Source organism: Sminthopsis crassicaudata, chromosome 1, assembly GCF_048593235.1.
Source record: "Sminthopsis crassicaudata isolate SCR6 chromosome 1, ASM4859323v1, whole genome shotgun sequence".
NCBI lineage: Eukaryota > Metazoa > Chordata > Mammalia > Dasyuromorphia > Dasyuridae > Sminthopsis > Sminthopsis crassicaudata.
In genome coordinates, this window is record NC_133617.1 from 584,648,944 (window position 1) to 584,664,558 (window position 15,615).

Sequence of the window (15,615 nt, forward strand, 5' to 3'; positions counted from 1 at the left end):
ATTATAATCATTAGAGACGCACAGGGACCAGGAGTTCTACAGTAGAAACTAAGAAAAAATACCTTAAACTTTAAGAAAACATTCAGAATTGTTATTGTTTAATCATTTTGCATTAGATCCGGATGACTCTTCATGACTTCATTTGGGGGTTTTCTTGGCAAAGATACTGGAGTATTTTTGCCATATCTTTCCTCAGATCATTTTACAGATGGGGAAACTGAGGCAAACAGGATGAAGAGACTTGCTCAGGCTCACACAGTTCATAGGTGTCTAAAGACAGGTTTGAATTTTCCTGACTCCGGATCCAGCTCTCTATCCACTGCCCTACCACACAGTGAGTTGGCTTAATAAATAATTGTTGCCTTGCCTCGATACCTCCAATCTCACGCAAACCATGCTTTGCCTCTCTATCCCCATCCAAAGTTCCTCCTCTCTCAATGTCAAAGCACACAATGCTCAGTGGCCCTCACAGTCCCTGCAGGGCCTGCAATATTCTTCATTTACTACGAGGCAACCCTTTAGACTCAGAAGAAAACTGAGTCTGTGGTTTTTATTCAGCCCATTAATTTGAAAGGTTTGTTGCTTCCAAGATACTGCTTTTCTCTAAAGGCTTCTATGACTTCAACTCAGAGCCATTCAGGTCTGCCAACCACTGAGCTAATGGTGCATGGTCTATTCCTCCCTGGGAATACCTGAGGCCTGGTTTCTGGGACTGCCTAATGGCACTTCTTTTATGGGTCATTAGTAGAGCTTTCTATGGAGGCGAATTAATAATTTCTAGCCACGGGGCTACCTTTTAGTACATTACTGGCTTCAGTGACTTTGTATACCAGAACCCTAAAAATGTTAATGTCTTTCAGCAAACATTACAACTGATTACCAAAGACAGAAACTTAAAAAAAAAAATTAACAAAGACTACACATTTATAGAACATATAAAAGTCTGCCAAATACTTTCCTTACAAACTTGTGAGGTTTTTTAATTATTAAATTTTATTTTTAATTATGGAATAAAACAAATATATAGTTTTCTACTTCTTTCTTCATCTGTAGAGTGAGTTGGATACAATTCCCTCTAAAGCTCTTTCCAGATCTAAAGCTAATAGACATTACGGCTCTAAAAGGTGAAAAAATTGAAGCTCTGGGAAGCTCATAATATCATGGATTTAGATGTAGAAAGACCCTTACAGGCCATGAAGTCAGACCCCAGCAAGGACACTGAGGTTAAGAAAGATTAAGGGATTTGCCCAAAGTTCACCCAACTGGAGTATGTCAAGACGCAACATGTCAACCTACATCTTTCTGAGTCAATATTCTATGAACTACATCATGCTATCTGTTTGAGCTAAGTGCTTACTCTGATCTCACAAGAAGCATCTGAATTGGGGACTAAGCCCAGCAGTCCCTACTCTGAGTTTAGTTCTTTTTTCATTATGTCATACTGCCTCTTAGAAATGATCACTCACTTTCTGGGAAACCTTGATGGTTTGAATGGGGGGGGGGAGAACAGTAGGATTCAAAAACCTGTCTGTATATCGGCCCTAGAGTCAAACCTCAATTATCATCCCAGAAAAGGCAGGTTTCTCGAAGACAAGGCCTGTTTTGATTCATGTTTATTGTTTTGTTCCATTTTTGCCCCCAAACACAAGGCTTGGGCACAAAGCTTAATAGATGACTGTTAAATGATTATCCCTGGCAATTGTATTATATAAGAATTTTTTTAAAAATTCCTTATACAAGTGTCCCAAGAGTTTTGTTGTTTTTATTGTTGTTTAATCATGTAAAACTCTACGTGACCTTCCTTGGGGATTTCTCGACAAAGATACTGGAATGGTTTGTCATTTTCTTCTCTAACTCATTTTACAGATGAGGAAAATTGATATAAATAGGGTAAAGTGACTTGTCAGGGTGACACAGCTAGTGAGTGTTTGAAGCCATATGTGAACTTAGTTCTTCTATCTACTGCATTGCCTCACTCTCCCCCAAAAGTCTTAGTATGATTTTAATCTTTTATAGTTTTTCCAAACTATAAAATATTTAAATATAAATATTAAACTATGAAATATAAACTCAAATGTTATTTGAGTTTTAAAGACTTTGAATCATACCAAGACTGTTGGTATACCATGTATTTCTATTCAAAACACATTGATTAACCAACAGCTCTTTTGTATAAGGGATTATATGAATCAGACAAAGTCACTAATATAGCTCCTAACCTCAGGGGGCTTACAATCCATTAAGAAAATGAGACATATACATACACACAAAAGAATAACAAATGGCAGACTATATAGAAGGATAAAGAGAGATAAAGAAAAATTATATAAAAAATCATAATAAGGAAGACATCACTTTCAGGTAGGAAGATAAGGGATTTGGAATCACGATTCTGGAATATACTACAATATTTAAATGTTAACATTTATATATATTATATTATTACATTTATATCTATATTATTTATATTTATATTTATTTTATTTATTATATAAGTATATTTTATATAAAATATTTATATTATTATAAATAATAATATATAAATTAAAATAGTCTGCTAATATTAAAATGATTTTTCTTTTCTTCAATACATGTCACGTGCAGCCCCCAGCTTTGTTCATTAACTCAGAATTAATAATTTTTTTTACTTTGTAATCATAAAATATAGTTGATTCTTTTGCTTTTCTTAAGGGTAATATACTTTTATTTCACAATATCATGGAAAAATAGATCAAGATCTAGGAATTCCAACATGTAATCAGTAAAAGGGAAATAGACATGGGATAAATTACTTACCTGAATATATAGAAATCTCCAAATTGATTGGATTTGTTACCTGTAAAACAAATAGGAAATGCTCATTTCTGTCAACTTAAAACAAACTAAGCTTGAGCTTACATTGAATAATCCTTATTAAGTATAAGGCATAGTTAAAGTACTGGTCCTTCACAGACAGATGCAACAGAGGACCCTGCCATTTAATAGTAGGGGGTCCATGGAGAAGAGTGATGAGATGGCATGCAAAGGAGAAGAGGAGAGCTTTGAGAAATCTGAGGATAGGGAGCTCACTTTCAGCTAGGGTCAGAGAAAGTTTCAAAGATGAAGTATGTCATAAAAAGAGGGGAAGACTAGGACAGAGTCCATGCAAGCTATGGGGTCAGCATGAACAAAGACACACAAGTCAAATTTTAGCTAAGCCAACTCATTGTCCTGGGAAATTTAAACTGGTTCCATTGCCTCCTCTATCCCATGCTGGTCTTTATGCTCTATCAAGTCCCCTAATCTACTTGTCATCTATCAGATAAATGTTGTTTTTCCTTCGTTCTCCAAGAGGACCATGACATCAGGGATGTGATGCCATGACATGCAAGGGAATTGGATTTACGTGAGGGAGTGCTCGGCAAGGTCGCCTGCCTTACTTTCCCCTCCAGAGCCATCTGGATCCAGTGGCCATATATAGATCGATACTATTAGAGATGGCCCTGGATCCTGTGGGAGACCTGGCCTTTTTAAGCTAAGGCCTTTAACAGTTTTCAGTTAGACTGAGGCAATACCCATTCAGTGTTTAAGGTTAAATAAAAAAAGAAGTGAGGCAAAGAATGTCCTTTTTAACTTAGTAAAAAAAAATCAGACAAAGAGTAACACACTGACTTAGGATAAAGAGCCAGTATCCAAGATTGAGAACTAGAGAGGCCCAATTGCCTTACCAAAGCTCATGCATAACTAATAAGTATTTAAAATATTCAAACTGAGGTTTTTCTGCCACAAATTGGCTGATCTATCCTCTACTTCATGACACCTCTATACAAGTCATGCTAAGGAAGCCACATGAGTAGGCTAATATAATAAAAATGACAATTTAACCTAAACTAATTTATACATTCAATGTCATCCCAATTAAATTACCAAAAATTATTTTACTGAATTAGAAAAAAAATAATAAAATTTATTTGAGAAGATAAAGATACTATCTGCATCAAGAGAAAGAAGTGATAAACAAAAGTTTGTATAAAATAATTATGTGTGCATATATACATATGTATGTATGATAATTTTATTATATACTTCAAAGAAAAAGAAATACTTAAATAAAAGAAAATATGCACAATAGATTTCCAGTTTTATGTGCAATCATCTCTTTTTATTCTACTATGTTATGAAAATGCTTGTTTTATTTCATATATTTTTTAAAAAGCATCACAGAGACTGTATAGAATTATTTAACCCTTTTCTCTTCCTAGTTATCTAGAAAGTAGTGGGAAGAATCTGGCTTCTTTGATATAACTCATATTTGGGAGAACGTCAGCAGCAAATTCAATTATGATTACTACTGTGGTAAGCACTGTGATAGGGGATGCAAAGAAAAAAAATGAAACTGCCTTCAGGGGATTTATGATCTAGATTAATCATGAGTAGATAGTAGCCTGTCCAAAAAAAAAAAAAAAAGATATGGACTGTTTTAGTACCATATGATTTAGCAGAAGGATATAGCAACCAAAAAAGCTAACATGACTTTAGGATTCATTGAGAATTATAAGGAATAAAGAGGTGATAGTTTCTCTATATTCAGAACACAATTGGAGTAGGAGGACATTGAGAACTAGAGAACAACCTTAGAAGATCAACAACTTCCTTCTCTCCCTTCCTTTTTTATTTCTTTTTTTCTTCCTTCCTTCTTCCTTCCTTGCTTCCTTCTTTTCTTCCTCCCTTTCTTTCTTCCTCTTTCTTGACTTGTTAGAAGTTCAGTAACAAGTAAAAGTTACAACTTCTGTACTTCTTTGGGCTCATTGGATCTCATTCTTGCCTTCCTTCTTTTAAGAAGTTTTCTTGTATAATACTACACGTGCTTATGAATGGAAAGCTGGTCTTATACTGAGGGCTAGAAGGGGATGTGTGGGTATGCATTAATTTTGACAGGTTTCATAAGAAAAATTCAAGGGAAGGGAAAGGTCTCTGACTAATCTACTATGCATCATTAATATTTCTGGCCCCTTTGAGAGTCCATCCTTGATGATACATGATAGTATTCATCTTTTGCACCAGTAGTCACTAAGTCAGCTAAATGCCAGGTTTAGCTGTGGATCTAGTGAATCTTGTACTGTTGTACCGTGGGGTATAATGGTGAGATGTAAAAACAACTTCCCAAGTTGTTTTAAGGACTGATATGCTGGCACAAAAGCAGAGGTACAAAAGAATGATTGATAATACTACTCAATTGGGATGAGGTAATGATTAGAAAAGTCCCTGACAACTATTATGGAATCCTTGGATGGGTGGATCTCTGGGGGTGAGACATTCAGGAGGATGGATAAAAGTAGGACTTTTCTAAGGCTTTGAAGTTACCAGAGGAGACAAGACAAACACCTCCATTTCTTGACTCCAAACTCAATATGTTTTACTATATCATAACATTGTCCAGTGGAAGATATCCTTAGTTTAGACCCATAGAACCTGGTTTTAAATTCTGGCTCTGATATCTCTCACCTGAATGATTCTGGACAAGTCACAACCTCCATTGACCTCAATTTTACCATCTAAATCACTACAAGGGTCTCTTCTGGCTCTGGATATGTTGTCCTATGGATAGTCTAAAAAGTGGATTTCTATGTAGCAATTCTTCTATAATTACTGTTTCAGACTTAGATGCTAGCTCTTCCTACAGAAATGAGTGCCTCTAGCCCAGCAGACAGAGAGATGGATGTGAGCAAAACGATAAAGGCAGATAATCTGTGTCTCTTGTGCACCACCTCAATGGAAATAAGTCTATAGAGTCTAGGCATTCCTCCACCATGATCTTGGTGATCAGGACCACAGTACCATGCATGGTCTGGGCTAAGAAAACTACCAGTAAGGTTGCTAAATGATTTAGACAGTCTCAGGACTGAAAACACCAAAGTTAAAATCTTCTGAGATATGATCCTTATCTTCAAGGAACTTAAGAGTGTTAAAGACTTAAAAATTGACTTTCAGGAGAATGCTCATTAACTGAAGAACTGCTGAAAAATTATCATAAATGAATCTAATAGACTACTGTTTGGTATTAAGAAATGAAAAGTTGATTTCAAAGAAACCTGGGAAGACTTCTGTGAACAGATACAGAGCAAAGTGAGCAGGACCAGGAGGGTAATTTATACTATAACATCAATACTGCAAAAGGGAATAGTTCTAAAAGACTAAAGAATCAAAGCAATAATCAACCACGATTCCAAAGGATTAGTGATGAAGAATGCTAACTATGCCATGACAGACAGGATAGTGATGGACAGCCATGCAAAATGAAACACATATATTGGATATGGTAAATATGGGGATTTGTTTTCCTTGACTGTCCTTATGTGCTAGAAGGGTTTTTTTCCTTTTTTTTTTTTTTTTTTCTTTTCCAGGGAAGGGATGGGGAGAAGTGGAAAGGGGGGGAGGAAAAAAATTGACAACTGAAAAAAATCTTTTAAAAAATTCATTTCCACACAAAAAAAAAAATCCAAGAAGCTTTTAGTCACTTTCTCAGACCTGCAAGATATATTCATCTGGCGAACATTGGTATACTGACATTGTTTTACTTATTCACGAATGAGATTCAGTCAGAAAGAAAGAAGCATTAGCCCTTTAAGTCAGCTTTTCTCCTCTGAACTGGATGGGGCCCGCCGACTTTAGGGCAGAAACATAGTCCCACAGTCCTGGAAAGCATTACACAGTTTCAGCAGAGAGCCAAGTTTCTTTTTGGAATATGGAACAAATCCTGTGGCTACACAGCCACTGAGCCCTAGATGCCATGAAGTAATTTGGTACTGAGGACAGCCCTATTTAGCAGTTGGTCTCTTTCTTTGAATATCTATATCTTTACTCCTTTTTCAAAGAAAACAGCCTCCCCATCAAAACAACCTATATTTATGTGCACATCAGACAAATTCTCAAACTCTGGTTTATGTTCTTACATCTCTTGTTTGCCTTTGTGAGAAAGAAAGAATGGGTCTAAAATACAAAACTGGTGCAAGGATAAAGACAGCTTACCCAGTAAGAAGATACAACATTTGTCAGAACCGCAGTCTAATTTCAAGGTTAGCTTTCTCTTTCCACAGCCACTTCAAGACTCTGGGTGAGACTCTGGGACCAACTAGCATGTAATGCCAGAGTCTTGAAGCCTACCTTCTCTCAGATGCATTTCAGATAGTGCTGTGGTAAGCCTGGCTCACGCCCTCCTTTCCCACCAAAGGAAAGCAACCTATTATTACTCTTATATGGCTGCATTCTAAATGGATATTCTCATTTTCTCTCTCTCTCTCTTTCTTTCTTTCTCTATCTATTTCACTCCCCCCGTCTCTTCCTTTCTCCCTCTTTCCCTCTCTTCTCTTCTTCCTCTCTCAACTTGAGAGCTCTCCTCAAGGATGAATGGCACTTCATGGGGTTCTCAAAAGCTGAGAGCTTAGCATTCAAATTGAGTATCAAAGATGACACTCCCCTAAAGCAGATAACATGTAGCAAATGTTTACCAAGATCCAATCTTAGAAGTATAATATAATTTTACATTAAAATAGCTTACATTTACAATTGACAGAGTATGCACACATATGTTATTGTTATTCAGTAAATTCAATATGGTTGTTTTTTTTTTTTTTTTTTTTTTTTTTTTTGGAGATACTGGAATAGTTTGCCATTTCTTTCTCCAGCACATTTTATTGGGGAGGCAAATGGGGTTAAGTGATTTGTCCAGGGTCATACAATTAAGTGTTTGAGACTGATTTGAATTAGGGCTTCTTGACTCTTGGGCCGGCATTCTATCCAGTACACGATGAAGGCTGCCCTTATATACATTATCTTATTAAATTCTCCTTATCTCTCTCTGTATCCCCAGTGCTTAGAATGTTGCTTGGCCCACAGCAAGTACTTAATAGAGGGTGCTAAGTGGTAATGCAGAGGGTAGAAAATTAGACCTGGAGTCAGAAAACCTGAGTTGAAATATGTCTTTAGACATTCACTGTGTGACATTAGGCATGCCTCTGTCTCCCTCAGTTTCCTCAATTGTAAAGTAGAAATAATAATAGTGCCTATGTCCCAGAATGGTTGTAAAGCCTAAAGTGCTTTGTAAACTTTAAAATGCTATATAAATGGGAGCTAAATTCTTGTTGATTCACAACAACCATAAAATATGGAATACAAATCTTATTGTGGAAACTGATGCTAAAAGAGATTAAAATGACCTTTAAGAATACTTCTAGTTTGCAGACAATAAACCCATGACTTGCCCTTTTTGGAACAAATGCCAAGTTGTTTTTAATCTTAGGTCCAGTGTTCAGCCAACCATCTGAAACCAACCTAGTTCTTCACCCCATGCAGTCAGTCCCCAGTGGCTCAGGCAGAGGCTTCCTTCATACCACTTCTTAGATGTATGTCCCTTCCCCCCCCTATTTACACTCCATCCTTCACCCACAAGTAGAGTTAGACAGTTCTGCCTTTGTGTCCCCATTCTGCAAGAGGAACTGGATTCTTTCTGCTCAGCTCCTAAGGAAACAGTCCCCTCCCCTTCATTTTTTTTCCACAAGTCTATTGTCTCCTGTTTCACAACCCCCACCCAGACCAGTCTATCCTTTTTCTGGACAGTGTCCCTACCTCCAAATTTATCCTTACCTCCTCCCTCATCAAAAGTCTCATTTCCCGAGTGCCCTGATCTCAGTTAATTGATCCAGGAAAGCACCTAAAAATATCTAATACAATAAATTATAAATGATTAATAGCACTTTAATGTATAAAACTCTCAAAGGATTATTTGGTTTTTTTAAAAATGGACCTAAAGATGGGTAAAATGAATGAATGGATAAATTAGAATCTGGGATAGGCATTGTTTTAATTACTACTAATAAAGTTTTATGTACTAAGTGGTTGGAAAAAATAATTTGGGGTAAGTGGTCTGCTACACATATAAGATCATAGAGACTATTGCCTATTTCATTTATATGTAAGGCTGGTCCTGCCTCTGTTCTTCCAACTGAGACTTTCATTTGCAGAGCAGTGGGAAGCATGAATACATCATCATGTTGAGTGCTCCTTCTTCCTCACCCATTATTCTTCCTAGATTCTTAGGATAATAATATATAGCATTTATATATAGCATTATATGGTTTGCAAAGTGCTTTCCAGATGTTATCTCTCAAAGAGAGTCCAGCCATCCAATTTCTGAGTATATACATACTATTTACCTGTCAGCCTTCCTAGTAACTATAATAAATGAAAAATATGAGTTGAAATGTCATCTCCGGACAGTAGACACTCCCACCCATCAGAATACCTGGGCCCAAAGAAGGCCTTCCAAAGCTAAAGGAATTTAATTCTCCAGGAAAATCTTTCTCATTCTTTGGTCTGCCTTTTAGAGCACCTAATTTCAAGGAGGGCAGAGAACACTTGTTCATCGTGTCTCTGATTTAACTTAAAATGTTTCTGATCTTATGATGAGCTCTTAGCATGGCCTTCTAATTCTAGACATGAACTTTTCTTGCTAGAGAATTGTAATCTACCCTACTCTGGCCAAATTCTCCCCATTTGGATGAGCACTTCTGGATAAAGCACAGAAAAAATTACACCAATCCCTGGTGAAAATTGTCCTTTGGGGAAATTAATTCATTGAAATACTGTGACTGGTGAGCAAGTACAATCCCTATATACTTCCACCCCCAACTACACTATACTTTCCAATCCACCCTACTTTTAAAATGCATCCCTTTAACTCCATGTTCCACTTTCTGCTTGGAATTCAGTAATTATATCATACTATCAGTGCCGTTACTGAAAAGGACATACCAATTGACTATACTATGGATAAAACTCACCATTTCTATGACTTTCTAAATATCCCCTTCTCTGGCCACAATTCCCACATATATATGTTGCTTCCCCCAGTAGAATGTAACCTTCTTTGTGAATTAATTCATCTGTCCCAGAAAGCAACTGGAAAGTATGCAAAGAAAGTAAGAAGTCCATTCATATATTCAATAAATATTTATTAAGCACCAACTATGTGCCAGGTATCATGCAAAATCCTGGGGATACAAAAAATAGGCAAGAGGCAGTTCCTGTTTTCAAAGATCTTACAATCTGATGAGGGAGACAACACACAAACAAATATATAAAAAGCAAGCTACATAGAGGATAAATAATAATAACTGACAGAAGGAAGGCACTGGAATTATGAGGGGATAGGGAAGGCTTCCTATAAGAGATGGAATTTTAATTGAGACATATGCTTTAACCCAGAAATTATATTGATAGGCATATACCTTAAAGAGTTCACTCATAAGAATAAAATTACGGATATACCAAAATATTTCTAACAGCATTTTTTGTGGTAGCAAAGACCAAAAAACAAAGTAGATCCTTATCAATTGGGAAATAACAAATTGTGGTATATCAATATAATGGAATATAACTGTGCCAAAAGAAATGACAAGGATGATGAATACAGAGAAGCATGAAAAGATGATAACTGATAGAAAGTGAAACAAGCAAAGTCAAGAAAAGAAAATAAACAATAGCTATAACAATGTAAATGCAAGAACCATAAAATAATCTAAGATGAATATAATACAATATTACAATTCTAATATTGCAAAGAAAAAGTTGGCTTCTTGAAGAAAAGAGAAGATATCACCTATGCATTCCTTTACACAGATGTGAAACATTACATATACAGTGGAGAAGGATGAAGAGAGAGGAAAAGAGGGGATGGCTCAACATACTGAACAGTTTCACTTTTTTTTCTTTTTCATTAAAAAAATTCTTTTAATTGCACAAGTTTAACCTATATTGGATTGCTTGCTGCCTAAAGGAAGGAAGGAGAAAAATATGGAAAGCCAGGTTTTGCAAAAATGAATGTTGAAAACTATTTTTGCAAGTATTTAGAAAAATAAAAAGCTATTATAAAAATTTTTTTAAATCTTTTAACATAAGAGCTTGATTCTTTGGAAAGGAAAAGAAGGACAATTCTGGGGAAATTTTAGGCAATATGAAAAGAAAAGATGGGGCACCCTGGGCGGGGCAGTGGATAGAACACTTTGCCTGGAGTAAGGAAGACTCATTTTCCTGAATTCAAATTTGGTCTCACTTATTAGATATGTAAGTCTGGGAAAGTCATTTAATTTGTTTACCTCAGTTTCCTCATCTGTAAAATGAGCTAGAAAAAGAAAATGGCAAATCATTTCAATATCTTTGCCAAGAAAACTTTAATAACATTTTTTTTAAAAGATCATAAATCCTGTGAGGGAAGGAAATACTTCACTTTTTTATTTGAATCTCCAAAGTTTAACACCAGACTTGGCAAGTAGTGAAACCTTAATAAATTCTTTTTCATCATTCATTCATTCCTGCTAGAAACTAAAGACTCTAGATAAGATGCTGGGCTTGGATTCAGAAAGGCTGAAATATAAATCCTGCCCAAACATTCACAAGTCTTTTGACCTGGACAAGTGACTTAATCACTCACTTTCAGCCTCTATTTCTCATCAATAAATGATTAGGTTGTACTCAACAAACTCTAATGCCTCCTCTAACTTTTAATCTATGATTCTGCAATTCTTTGATTTGGTCCAGTCTATCACACGGAATTAAGAATTTCTCATCTGAGATCAAAAACATCCTAAATTGGGGCAGTTAGTTGGTGTAATGCATAGAGGACCAGCCCTGAGGTCAGGAAGACCTGAGTTCAAATCTGATTTCAGACATTTAACATGTATTGGCTGTGTGACCCTGGGCAAGTCACTTAACCCAATTGACTCAGCAAAAAAATAAATAAATAAATAAATAAAATAAAATAAAATAAAATAAAATCCTAAATTAAGTTAAAAGTGGAAGGAAAGGGACTAGACAGATGACAACCTCTGACCTCTAAAGATCTATTTTCTTTAAGAGTAGAGAAATGACACAGATGAGGCAGACAAAACAAAATTTAAAGATCATGTGAAATGAAGAATCTCTAAGTAAGACTCATCCTCTCAAATAATTTGGCATAATTGAAATGTATATGCTTTGTTGATGATACTAACTAGCAGAAAACAGATTTTTCATTTCTGGGTACTTAATTATATTAATATAATGATGAAAGAGCATTTCCATTTTACATTATGATTACAGACAACTGGGGATTCCCTTTTCTTTTCTTTTCTTTTTTTTTTTTTCCTGAGGCTGGAATTAAGTAACTTGCCCAGGGTCACACAGCTAGGAAGTGTTAAGTGTCTGAGACCAGATTTGAACTCAGGTCCTCCTGAATTCAAGGCTGGTGCTCTATCCACTGCGCCACCTAGCTGCCCCTGGATTCCCTTTTCACATTTTTTTGGGATCTACTTAGTAGTCTTTTAGATCTAGAGCCAAAAAGAGCCTTAATAATGATTTAGTCCAATCTCCTAATTTTAAAATGGGGAAACTGAGGCTCAGAGAGGTTAAAATCACTGACAAAGTTAGGATTTGAACCTCAGTTCTCAGGTATCAATTTCCTTATCATTTGTCCTAGTAACAAGCACTGAAAGAATGATGAAAATTCAAATTTAAAGTGTAAAATGATAATAATATAGTCCCTTCCTCAGTGGATTGTTGGAAGTGCAATATAATTGTCTGTTGTTATTATTAGGTAAAGGAAGAGAAAAATGACTTTTAAAGGCTATTTTTGTTCCATTACCTTTATATATTGGTAGCAGTAAACTGGCCATTGATTTCCATGTTCTGAGTAATAAACTATCCTCCCTCAAGCTCAAGCTCTTCCTTCACTTTTCAGGTCTAGTTTGACTTGGGGCAATGCCAGTGGCAACTGGCACCTGGCCCAGCAGCCTACTTTTCAGTAAAAGAAAGAGCAGAAATGAAGATCACTCATCTCCCTTGAACCTCATCTAACTCCCTGCTAACAAAGGAAATAATTTGCCCAGAGGAAAGGAATACAGAACCCTACAATCATAAACCTTTGGGGACTACCAAATAAGTAAAATAAATATTGAGACAATGTAAACAAGACCATGGAATATCAGGTAACTTTGTTACAACACAGTGCAGATAAAGCCAAGGTCGCTCATTCATCGGTTTGATTAACTTCCTCTGTACCTTAGTTACAGACCTCACCCCTACCCCTGGCTAGAACTCGGGCAAATACCCTCTCTTGGCTAGGAGGGATGAACAAACAGGTAAGAGGGACACTCCCTCTCTTTCCATTCCTGGAAAAAATGACTCAAAGAACATACCTTGACTGGGATCACAGAACATCACAGGTGAAAGAGATCTTATGAATCACTTGGTCAATACCCCTTCATTTTTACAGATAAAGAAATTGTGGATTAGGGATATTGATTATATTGCCAAAAGTCACAAAGATAGAAATTGGATAGTCAGTTGAACCCAGCCAGATCTTCTGAATGCCAAGTTTAGTGTTCTCTCCTATATACCATATTTGCCTTCCTAGCAATGGGGACCATCACCTTCACTTATGCATTAATTTGTATTGTGTATATTCCTGGCCTAAATTGTACTGAATCCCAAGTTTCTTGTCTTTCCCTACACTATGCTGGTCTTCCTGAAGGTACAGAATTACCAATTTCATTCATATTTATTCATACTGTAATATTCCAGGCCCAGATACACAGAATCAGATTTTCAAGGCTGAAAGTTTGCTTGAGTAGCATCTATTCCAATGTTCAGGTTAGAGACCTGGGACCAGATCTGAGAGTTTATGGGAATAATGAAGGAGAAAACTTCCTCTATTATGCAGGTTGACAACTTCTCCCCAACTTATAGTCTTGGAGGCTTAGGGTAGTTTGAATCAAGTCACATAAAATCAACAAGGATTTATTAAGAACCTACTATGTGCCAGGCCCTGTGCTAAGCAAAGGCAAAAGATACTCCCTGCTTTTAAGGAGTAACAGTCTAATGTGGGGAGACAACATGCAAAAAATTATGTACGAACAAATCTCAGAGGGAAGAACTAGGAAGAGTTTCTTGTAGAATACAGGATTTTAAAAGAAAGCAGGGAAGCCTGGAGGTGAAGATGAAGAGGGAGCAAATTCCGGGTTAGGGAGACAATTGGTGAAAAAGCCCAGGGTTGGGAAATGGAAGTACAATAAGGAGACCAGTGTCATTTGACCCAGAGTATAGGGGCAGAGGTTAGGGGGAAGAGGATTAGAAAGGTAAGAAAAGATCGGGTCACACTGAATTTTAAAAGTGAAACAAGATTTTATATTCGGTCATAAAGTGATGGTCAGACCTTCATCAATTTGACAGCTAAATGGAGGATGGAACGGAGTGGACTGTGGCTTGAGGCAGGGAAATTAACCAGAAAACTACTGCAATTGTGTCAGTGTGATGGCAGTGTCACAGAATAGAAGGGGGCTTACACATTTCTTAAAAAGATAGAAAGACAGGATTTGGCAACTGATTGGCTATGGGAAGAGGGTGATGAGAGAAATGAAAAGTTGAGGATGATACCTAGCTTTAAGCATGATTGATCAGGAGGACAATGAGGTGATTCAGGTCAATTCTAATAGATTTTGATGGAGAGGGCCATCTGCATCCAGAAAAAGGACTATGGGAAGTGAGGGTGGATCACAATATAGTATTTTCACCTTTTTTGTTCTTGCTTGCTTGTTTTTTCTCTCTCATTTTTTTTTCCTTTTTGATCTGATTTTTTTTGTGCAGTATGTTAAATGTGGAAATACATATAGAAGAATTGCACATTTAACATATATTCGATTACTTGTTATCTAGGGAAGGGGGGTGGGGAAAAGGAAAGAAGAAAAATTTGGAACACAAGGTTTTGCAAGGGTGATTGTTGGAAACTATCTTTGCATGTATTTTGAAAATAAAAAACTACTATTAAAATTTGAAAAAAAGAGAATTCCCCAGAGTTTCACAGTCAGTACGTGAGAGGCAAAGCTCGAACCCTGTCAAGGCCAACTCTCTACCCATCGTGCCAAGCTGCCTCTCTATCAATTAGAGTAGCCCTTCATCACTATGTTTAATTTTTAATTACTTAGCATTTTATTTTTAATTATTGTTAGTGAAAATTATGAAGCATTTCAAATTCCCCTACCTTGGTATTTCCCCATATATTCTCTACTCATTAGAAAGGAAAGTCTTTGTATTCAGGCCCTGCTTTTCTGAAAAGGGGAATGTCTGAGAGGACTCAAATGACAAAATAATTGTATGTAGTGCCTGGCCCTTAGAGGGTGTCATACAAAAGGCTATTATTTCCATCCCTTCTCTTTCCTATTACACTTTTCAGGCAGATGTCAATGGGTGGTGTCATGAACTTTTTCTCTCTTTACTTTCCCCGACTTAAAAGTATATACACTGATGGCAAGGCCTCATTCCTCCCTCCCTCAAAAAAATTACTAGAAATACCCACTGGGTGTCTTCTCCAGATAATTTACGCCCTCAGAGTGGTCAATTATAGTTCATATTTCCATGTGTTTTCCAGATTTCTACAACAAATCTGTGAATTAGTTTGGCCATTATCCCTATTTTACAGATGAGAAATGAAAATGATTTGTCCATGGACATACAACTAGAAAGTGGGTCTCTCTGTTCCTTTCTGTTCCTGTTGCTTATTTGCTTCAATCATGTCTGACTCTTTGTGACTCCATTCAGGGTTTTCTT

At 36.5% G+C, this 15,615-nt stretch overlaps 1 protein-coding gene across 6 annotated transcripts in view; it reads right to left on the reverse strand.

The window, feature by feature from the left end:
- LHFPL2 (LHFPL tetraspan subfamily member 2) overlaps positions 1 to 15,615 on the reverse strand; it is a 224,969-nt gene that overhangs the window by 195,372 nt on the left and 13,982 nt on the right. For 5 of the 6 annotated variants that reach the window (XM_074282339.1, XM_074282342.1, XM_074282338.1 and 2 more), the window contains exon 2: positions 2,797 to 2,836. The exons of the other annotated variant lie outside the window; for it this stretch is intronic. The gene's annotated coding sequence lies outside the window, so the exon portion shown is untranslated. The remainder of the gene's footprint in view (positions 1 to 2,796; positions 2,837 to 15,615) is intronic. 6 annotated transcript variants of the gene reach the window in all.